Source organism: Meleagris gallopavo, chromosome 2 (genome assembly GCF_000146605.3).
Source record: "Meleagris gallopavo isolate NT-WF06-2002-E0010 breed Aviagen turkey brand Nicholas breeding stock chromosome 2, Turkey_5.1, whole genome shotgun sequence".
Classification (NCBI taxonomy): domain Eukaryota; kingdom Metazoa; phylum Chordata; class Aves; order Galliformes; family Phasianidae; genus Meleagris; species Meleagris gallopavo.
The window spans coordinates 6462587-6470575 of NC_015012.2; the positions used below are offsets into that span (position 1 = coordinate 6462587).

The 7989-nt window shown below is 48.1% G+C and overlaps 1 long non-coding RNA gene across 3 annotated transcripts in view; it reads right to left on the reverse strand.

Moving 5' to 3' along the window:
- The window catches only part of LOC116216275, a 57029-nt gene extending 55391 nt beyond the window's left edge, over positions 1-1638 (reverse strand). The window contains exon 1 of one of the 3 annotated variants that reach the window (XR_004158731.1): positions 1599-1638. This is a non-coding gene — a long non-coding RNA (uncharacterized LOC116216275). Of the gene's footprint in view, positions 1-878; positions 1146-1598 lie in introns of those variants that run through there. The other 2 variants (XR_004158728.1, XR_004158727.1) reach the window with 2 other exon arrangements.
- Positions 1639-7989: the final 6351 nt, after the last annotated feature.

The following is a 7989-nucleotide window of genomic DNA, read 5'->3' on the forward strand; positions in this document are numbered from 1 at the left end:
GAGAGCCTCCCAAAATTTAGCCCCCCAAATCCTGACCCCACGGGGCATATGGCCACGTTTACAGGACACACGGTGCGTAATGCTTTAAAAATCACGTTTACTGGCAAAATTATTTCCCCATGGGCAACCTCAACACTGATGCTTAATAGACATTTTGCCACTACTCTCCTTCTAACGGATGGCGCTGATTCTTCACCCGTTTTGCCCGTAAGTAACACCTCTGATAAACATCAACATGCATTCGTGCTTAAAGCAGTTGCAGAGCGATCTTTTTATTACTCCCCACGTCTTGTGATTTCTGGGCTTGAGATTCATGTTGAAACGTGCACATTACCACATGCTGACTGCCAAATTCATTACAATGTAGATCATGTTTTAGTGATATTCCTTTAAACAAAGTTAGCTTGATTTTTAAGTGCTTGCTGGTTAGCTTATTTATTATGAAGATTTGTCAGGCAGCACAGTTAAGTTAATCAGTAACCAATAAAAGATTTAAGTTCAGAGATATAAACTGCTTGATTTATTACTCACAAAGGTTTTTGGCTCCTCAACAGGAACTGAAGAAAACATGTTGTTACAGTTACTTTGGAAACCGATACCTTTTTATACCCTACTAATAGAGAGGAATCTGAGAGGGGAACCCACGGTTCCCAGTTACGCGAACAGCGTTTTCCCTGCTATGCAAATACAACCACAACACAACTTGCCTTGTTAGGCAACCCCGCTACGGATTCAGGGATCTGTTTCACCCTTCGCATCAGCAGCTCTATCTCACTCTCTGTGTGTTGCTTCCTTGTTTATAATTTTTGCAATCTTCAACAAAAATCAATCTGACCGCACTGTTTTCCGAGCAAAGGTGCCATCTGAAGGGTACTTACAGCAGCAGTGTTGCATTACAATCTTCTCCATTATGTAAATCCCAAAGAAGAAAATCGCAATGTCAAATACAGTTAAGATTGAACATAAACTACCCCGCTGTAATTTTTTTTTATCCTATTGAGCACGTCACCCAATCTCACTCCACAGCTGCTCTGGTGAATGTTAAGCAAGTTTTTCCCCTACCCGTGGTCTATGAGCTGAGCACACAGCATAACGTCAGCACAGGCTGCCTGGGATAGGCACCGTGCAGGGTTTTCCACTGGCCAGCATCATTTTGGTTCAGGGTGACTGAGGTAAGTTTTCAAAAGCTACTTGGGCCCGAAGCCCAAGTGATAAATTCTGGGGGTGTTTAACCTGAAATTACACTTTGGTTTTAAGATCTCACTGTGCTCTAGGGCCAGATACAGTCAAATACAACCAAAACTGGACTGTGAGCATCTCTGTCCATCCTATACGCACCAAACAGAGCATGGGTGTCTTAACACCACACAAAAACAACTCAGCTTTCCTTCTGAGAGATGAGATCCACCACCCCAGCCATTCAGACAAAATAATTCTATTTCAGTCAGACCAAACGGTTCATCAAACTCATGCTCGTGTTCATACCATTATACCAGCAAAAGCACCGTCTCTCCCCCAGCCTCTGCTAGGCTCCAGCTCTGCTTTTGACCCTCCACACACACAAAGCAGCTCACAATGCCCCCACGCGTATAGATTACCAAATAAATGATGGCCGAGTGTGAAGTGCGGGGTCAAACGTGCTCTCCATCAAGGCGCTGTGATGACATCACCATAAACCCAGAGGGCAAAGCTCTGTTGGTTTATGATGTCACCAGCAGGCTCCTCCAGGTTGCTGCCATAGTTCACGGTCATTACTTTCCATCCACAGGAGGCATGCAGCTGAGCCTACCTCCCCAGCTTCCTCCAGCAGCTTTTTGGGGGGTCAAAATGCACCCCTTGGGAAGCAACCAAGGAGGTTCATCAGCTGCAGCTCCTCCCACACGTCCTACCAGCTGTGAATCACTCATTGCCCTTTACTCCCTGCATCCCAGAACGGCTCTGATCCACATCAGCTTTCTTTTCATGTGTATATATAACTATTTTTTGCAAATGTATATACACACATATTGCATACATATAGCATATATCCAGCGCATTTTACACACGCACATATATATAATAATAAAATTTGCATCTGTATTCCATCTCCAAATGTATGTTGTGTATCCATGTAACCTATTTACAGCCAGTGCTTGCTGATGAGAGGGCTCACCACAAGAGCTGGGAAGAGACCCAGCAGGAGGGCAGAGGATATGGCCACCTCCCATACAGGCTGGATGCTCATTCTTTATACTTTTTATTATTTTGCAGAGGAGGCACAGCTACAAAGGACTCGTTAACCCCCACCATCACCACAGCAGGCAGCAGCCACAAGCCACTGATCTCTGAAAGCTGCTGGATTTCCTGTGCGCAAAGATCTCTGCCTACCTGCTATGGGGCAAACCACTGCTTTCCATCAGCCCTGAAGCAGAAGACACGGCGAGGACGTAGATCTGGCAGGAAAAATACTGGAAAATAAAACCTCCACTCGTCCGCACCGCTGATGTAAACTGGGGATCCCGCTCCTGCTCGTGTTCATTTCAGAGACAGGCAGGAAAGTGCATCATCTGGTGGCTCTGGCACAGCCAGAGCAGCACACCACAGCTGGATAGCTGATCTGTGCCTCTCGCCTCACTGAGAAGTCTACCACATGCTACAAAATGCTTTAATGTCCCCTTAACATGCCGTATAAATAATTTCCGTATCCATTCAGCCATGCTCACATGTGGTCCTTTGAAAGAGTGAAGTAAAAATTACAGTACCAATATATCTTTGAGATGAAACAATGACATTTATAGGTCATTGGAATCCATGCATTAATTAATTTTATTCCCAGCCTTTCATATGATCCATATGATGCCTTCTTGGTGCTAAATTTGGACTATGGGGTTCTATTTTAGCAAAAAGTTTGAAAACTACAATTGGAGGGACCTCACCAACTGTCTGAGAGTTACAGGGAAGGGTGGGTAAACAAACATGCATTCCCATAGCAACCCATTGCATCTCTTTCGGGTGCAAAAAACTCTTCCAAGAGGGAATCATGGAATCATAGAATGGCCTGGGTTGAAAAGGACCACAACGATCATCTCGTTTCAACCTCCCTGCTATGTGCAGGGTTGTCAGCTACCAAACCAGGCTGCCCAGAGCCACATCCAGCCTGGCCTTGAATGCCTCCAGGGATGGGGCATCCACAACCTCCTTGGGCAACTTCCTCCGTGTGAAGGAAAGAGGCATGGCGTCCTGATGGCCAGCCAGGGATGCACCCATAGGCAAACACCTCTGGGGGTCATTACAGTGAGCAGGTGAAAGGTGGTGAGGGAATATCCCAGCTCCCTCCCTCCGACATGTGGACCATATCCACATGCCCCCTACTCCTTGATGCCATCCGGAGACAGCTCTCCCTGGGATTCTCTATCTGAGAGCTATGCAGTGCAAGCACGAGGAGGAAGAGGCCTTTTAATTGGCAACGATTAAATGGTTTGCCATTTAAGACTTTATTCTATTAGTGATATGAGGGCCCTGATGTGATAATCTCCAATTATCAGTAAGGGAATGGAATGCATAAATCCCACTATGCAGCAACAACAGTAAATTAATATGTTGTTTTTCCTTCATGAAAGTAAGATCCAAGTCCTGCTGCAGAGGGAGAGGTACAGAAGAGATCTCTGGTCAGCTTGTCCCAATCACTCTGAAAGCATTTGCAGCTTCTTTACATGCCTAAAGTTCAGCCTGGTAAACCAAGGGCCTTGGAAAATGGGTAGCAAGACCGCAACCCCACTCCATTCCCAAGTAAGCAGCAGCATAGAACTGGATGAAAGGAGGAATTTCAGGGAAGTGCTTCCCTCTGAAACGGTATTTTTGCATCCCACCATGAGCCAGTTTGTCTTACAGTGGGACATGCACAGTGCAAATTGCAGCTGAAGCATCTCTAGTACATCAACCTACAAGAAAATGGATCTAAATCCAATACAACCCAACAGTGACATGGCTGTACAGGGGTCAGAAACCCTTCCTACACCTCGTGGTGCAGGAAGCAGGCACAGGGAACACCCTGCTTTTAAGGAGCAGAAGGAGGAACAGCTCAACTGGAGAACAAGTCCCAGTATTTTCCATACATCTGTGGATTTCTCTTGCAAATTTTACAGCATCCAGCTGACCCAGCAGATTTCATATTTAGTTAGCCTCTTATACGTGTATCTTTAACCACATACACAAGCCAACACCACCAGCAAGAGAAGGAGAAGTTGGATTTGGAGGCTGCTTGCTTTGCCAAGCTAGAAAAGCATGGAGACAAATTAATATCAGTTACTAGAGACAAGCCAGTAGAGCTGAGCAAGTAGACCCCATCCAGAGAGAGAGGTGGGAGTAGAAAGAAGTGTCTTTCTACTCACAGAGAAGAAAGAGCCTCTGTCACTCTTGGTCAGAAGATGTGTTGGCAAGACACAGGGCTGCTCGATGCTACTCTTTGGTTTCAGAATTACTGCCTACTTTCTTAACAAATTACTCCATTGACACTACAAAGTAAGGACTGAGAGTGAAGGATAACACACCAGAGAGCCCCTAGGCTGCTACTTTGGATTATAAGAGTCTAATTTCAGTAATCTAAAGCAAATTCAGCTTTCTCAAAGGCTGCAGTCCAACCTATAAACCTCAGGCCCAGCAAGCATGACTGTGTGCCGTGGAGGTGCAACATGAGAACAGCCTCTCTATTCAACACCTTCTAAAACTTTTTCTCCCCTCATTATACGGTTGATACCAACTGTCTTTGGTATGGATGGAGGTGTGTGGTGGGAGAGTACTTAGCTCCAATAATGAGCTTTCTTACTCATCTCCCGCTTTGGGCTTGGCACTCACAGCAGTGAGAGACTTTGGTTTTGTTAGATGGGCTGATGTGTTGTGCTTTTTTAAAGGATGTACACCCTTATATTCTAGGGCAAAAGACAAGCACTGGGGCTGAAGAGTCCTCCGTAAGGATGGTTTTTCAGCAGCTGGCACTATTCCCTGTGACCCTGCAGGAGGGGCTGAAATCCCCAATCTCATCACTGGAGCTGTGGGCACAGCAGCAGCCTTACACTGCATCAGCTGAGCAGTGGGCCTTCCAAATGCAGAACTCAGACTGCTTTTAATCAGAAAACTCACTAAAGTACATTGATCACCTGCCTCACATCTCACCCACCTGGGGTAAGCAAGGAGAGGAAGGTGGGACTGCTGCTGCAGGGGAGCAAGCAGCATGCTAAGGCCATCAAACACAGCACAGGGTCACATCAACCTCCAGGCTGCAGCCCCATGCTGCTTGAGGCAAATTTATGGCACATCCTTCCCTGCTGGGGCCGTGCCTGGTCCGCTTTGGCAGAACTGGTGGCAAGGACAAAGACCACCCTAACACAGGACTCTTCCTAACACAGGATTAATGACACATCTCCTTGCTTGGATGCTGAGCAAGACCTGCATCAAATAATAATAATATTTTTTTAAATGAAAGAAAAAAAAATATTGTCCTGCAACTGCCTTGCCTCTTGCAGCAAAGCCATCCTCCAGCATAAGAAGGCTTTGCCAAAGAAAAGATCTTCCAGCACCTACAGTACACAAAAAAGAGAAGGGGTCCCCAGCCGAACATGGAGGAAGCAGGAGGCAGCAGCAGCCCCGTGGGTCTTGGGAAGAGGATTGCCTCCTCCTTTTCCCCAGCAAAAAGGTCTCCCAGCTGCTCCCAGCATATGTCTGTGCACAAACAGGGACACCTCTCCAGCACTTTGGACACTACCCCGGAGCAGAGCTGAGCTGCCACCAGCTTAGCACAACCCACAGGGAGCCTGGTCCTCACTGCTGCCAGGCTCAGCAAAGGCTCAAGGAGGTGCTGAGCAGGGCTAAGACCTCACTTCAACCTGTTCTGTATATGCTCTTCTCCTGATCAGGTTTTGGCCAAAATCCCACACTAAGTACCAACCAGCTTTCAACAGAGTCCCATCAGAACGAAGGCCTGACTGATTCACAGCCATACTCCGCAGAAAGCTAAACCTGAGTACACCAGCAAAAGGAGGCACTTACAAGTTCCAATCAGGAAAACCTTCTGTAAGTGTAGGAGCAGTGGGAGGTCCGATGTGGCAAATGGGAGGGCTGGTGCCATCAGGGAAGAGCTGCTGATAAACTGGTTAACAAAGCTCAGCTGTTAATTCCGCTCAGGTGCCTCAGCCCCTGGGCACCACCTGCTGCCACAAGATCCCAGTGATGGGGAAACTGAGGCACAGACAATAGATACGTTGGATTCTGCTGTTCTCTGACTCTAGCAGGACCTTGCAGCTCCCACCCAGAGAGCTGAGCTACCCCCAGCCAAGTGCTGTCTTCCTGCATCCCGTCCCATAGGCACCTGCACTGCAGCAGGGGATGTTCTGGGGAGCTCAGAGCCCATGCAGCCCTTACAGTGCAGCAGCCAGAGGAGCGCAGAGCCACAGCAGTTTGAGCTGGACCAGAGGAGGGATGAGCCCTTGTATTGTTGCATGGTCAGATGTTGCTGTAATGGTCCCTAAGCTGAGGCTTGGCCTCTGTGGCAAGGAAGGAATCCGAGCATTATTACTCCGAGCGTTTAACTGTGCATAAAGCTCCGTGTGTGGTGGGTTTCTAAAAGCAGACCCAATGGCTTGCGAGCCTGCTCTGCAAAGCAAAAAGTGGGAGCTTGCAGAGGGATGGCCCAAACCTCACCCAAAAGTGATGGGGAAGGTGAAGAAAACATCTCAACCACGTCCGGTGCTGAGCTGGAGCTGGGATCGAGGGCAGCAGCTCCATTTCTGCTTTTGGGATGGATGCAGGAGTAAACGGAACGGTGTGAGCCCACCCCCTCAGGCATCGGTCCCAGAGAGCAGCGTGCAGGTGGCCCGGGATGGCAGCCCCACATCGCACGCAGTTACGCGATGGGAAACGCACGGTCTGACCGGACCGCAGCTCACACTGTGCCTCGGCAACTGTTCGCAGGGCTTTAGTAAACTCAGTGCAATTGCAAAGATAGCCCCGTTCCCGTCTTTGCAAACGGTAAAAGCACGGGGTGTGCTTCTGCCGGCTCCAATCGAGAGAGCAGGAAAGAACTAAAGGGGAACGCGTTCCCTTGTGCTGGGGCTGCGCGGAACGGTTCCACTCTGCAGCCGCTTTGCTGGGAAAGCAGATCGGCTCCGGTGTTTGTGAACTACCTGGGAAGCAAAGCTGATCGAGGAGATTCCAATAAACCCGCGCTAGGAAAAATAAATAAATAAATAAAATAGATATATAAAGAACGCCTGGGAATGCCGGTTATGTGTCTTAACATTTCTTATTGAAAATTGGGGAGTAATCAAAAGCGCAAAGCCGGCGCACAGCTGCGTGACGCGCCGCAAACGTCAGTCGGGGCTGAAGTCACCTTTCAGTTGGTTTCTGCATTGGGCGATCAGCGAAAGCGCGGAGAGAGAAGCGTTGGAACCCTCAAGGGTTCGTTTCTCATTTCGGAGCTCGAATTTTTCCCCTCTAAAAAATCCTCAGCGAAAAGAAAGGGGTGTCTTTAAAAAATAAAAAAAAAAAGAAAGAAAGAAAGAAAAAAAGAGAGAGAGAAAAGAAAGAGAAGGAAACTTTAAAAGTTCCCTTGATAGTTACAGATGGTTTAATCTTTGGAACCTATTATGTGTTCATTTTCCCTTCAGCATTAATTACATATAATTACCACCACTTTACCCGTACTCTTTCAGAAACGAAATCTGTTTACGTTTTCCGCGTACGCCGTATCAATGCCCGATTCCCAGAGCGTCTCTCCCGGGATCGGGGCTCCCCTTCCTCGCCCCAGCGAGCGGCGGACCCGGAGAGGAGAAAATCGCTTTTCTTTCATACAGCTTCGTGACTTTTAAACTCTGGAAACGATTAGGCGATCGGCCTTTGAAGAGAGACAGGCAACTCGCCGGGCCGGCAGCGGGACGCTCCCCGACGTGGGCAGACGGCGCTGCGCGGGATTTGCGCGGAGCTGTGGCCGTGGCTGCGGGCAGGGCTGGGGCGCAG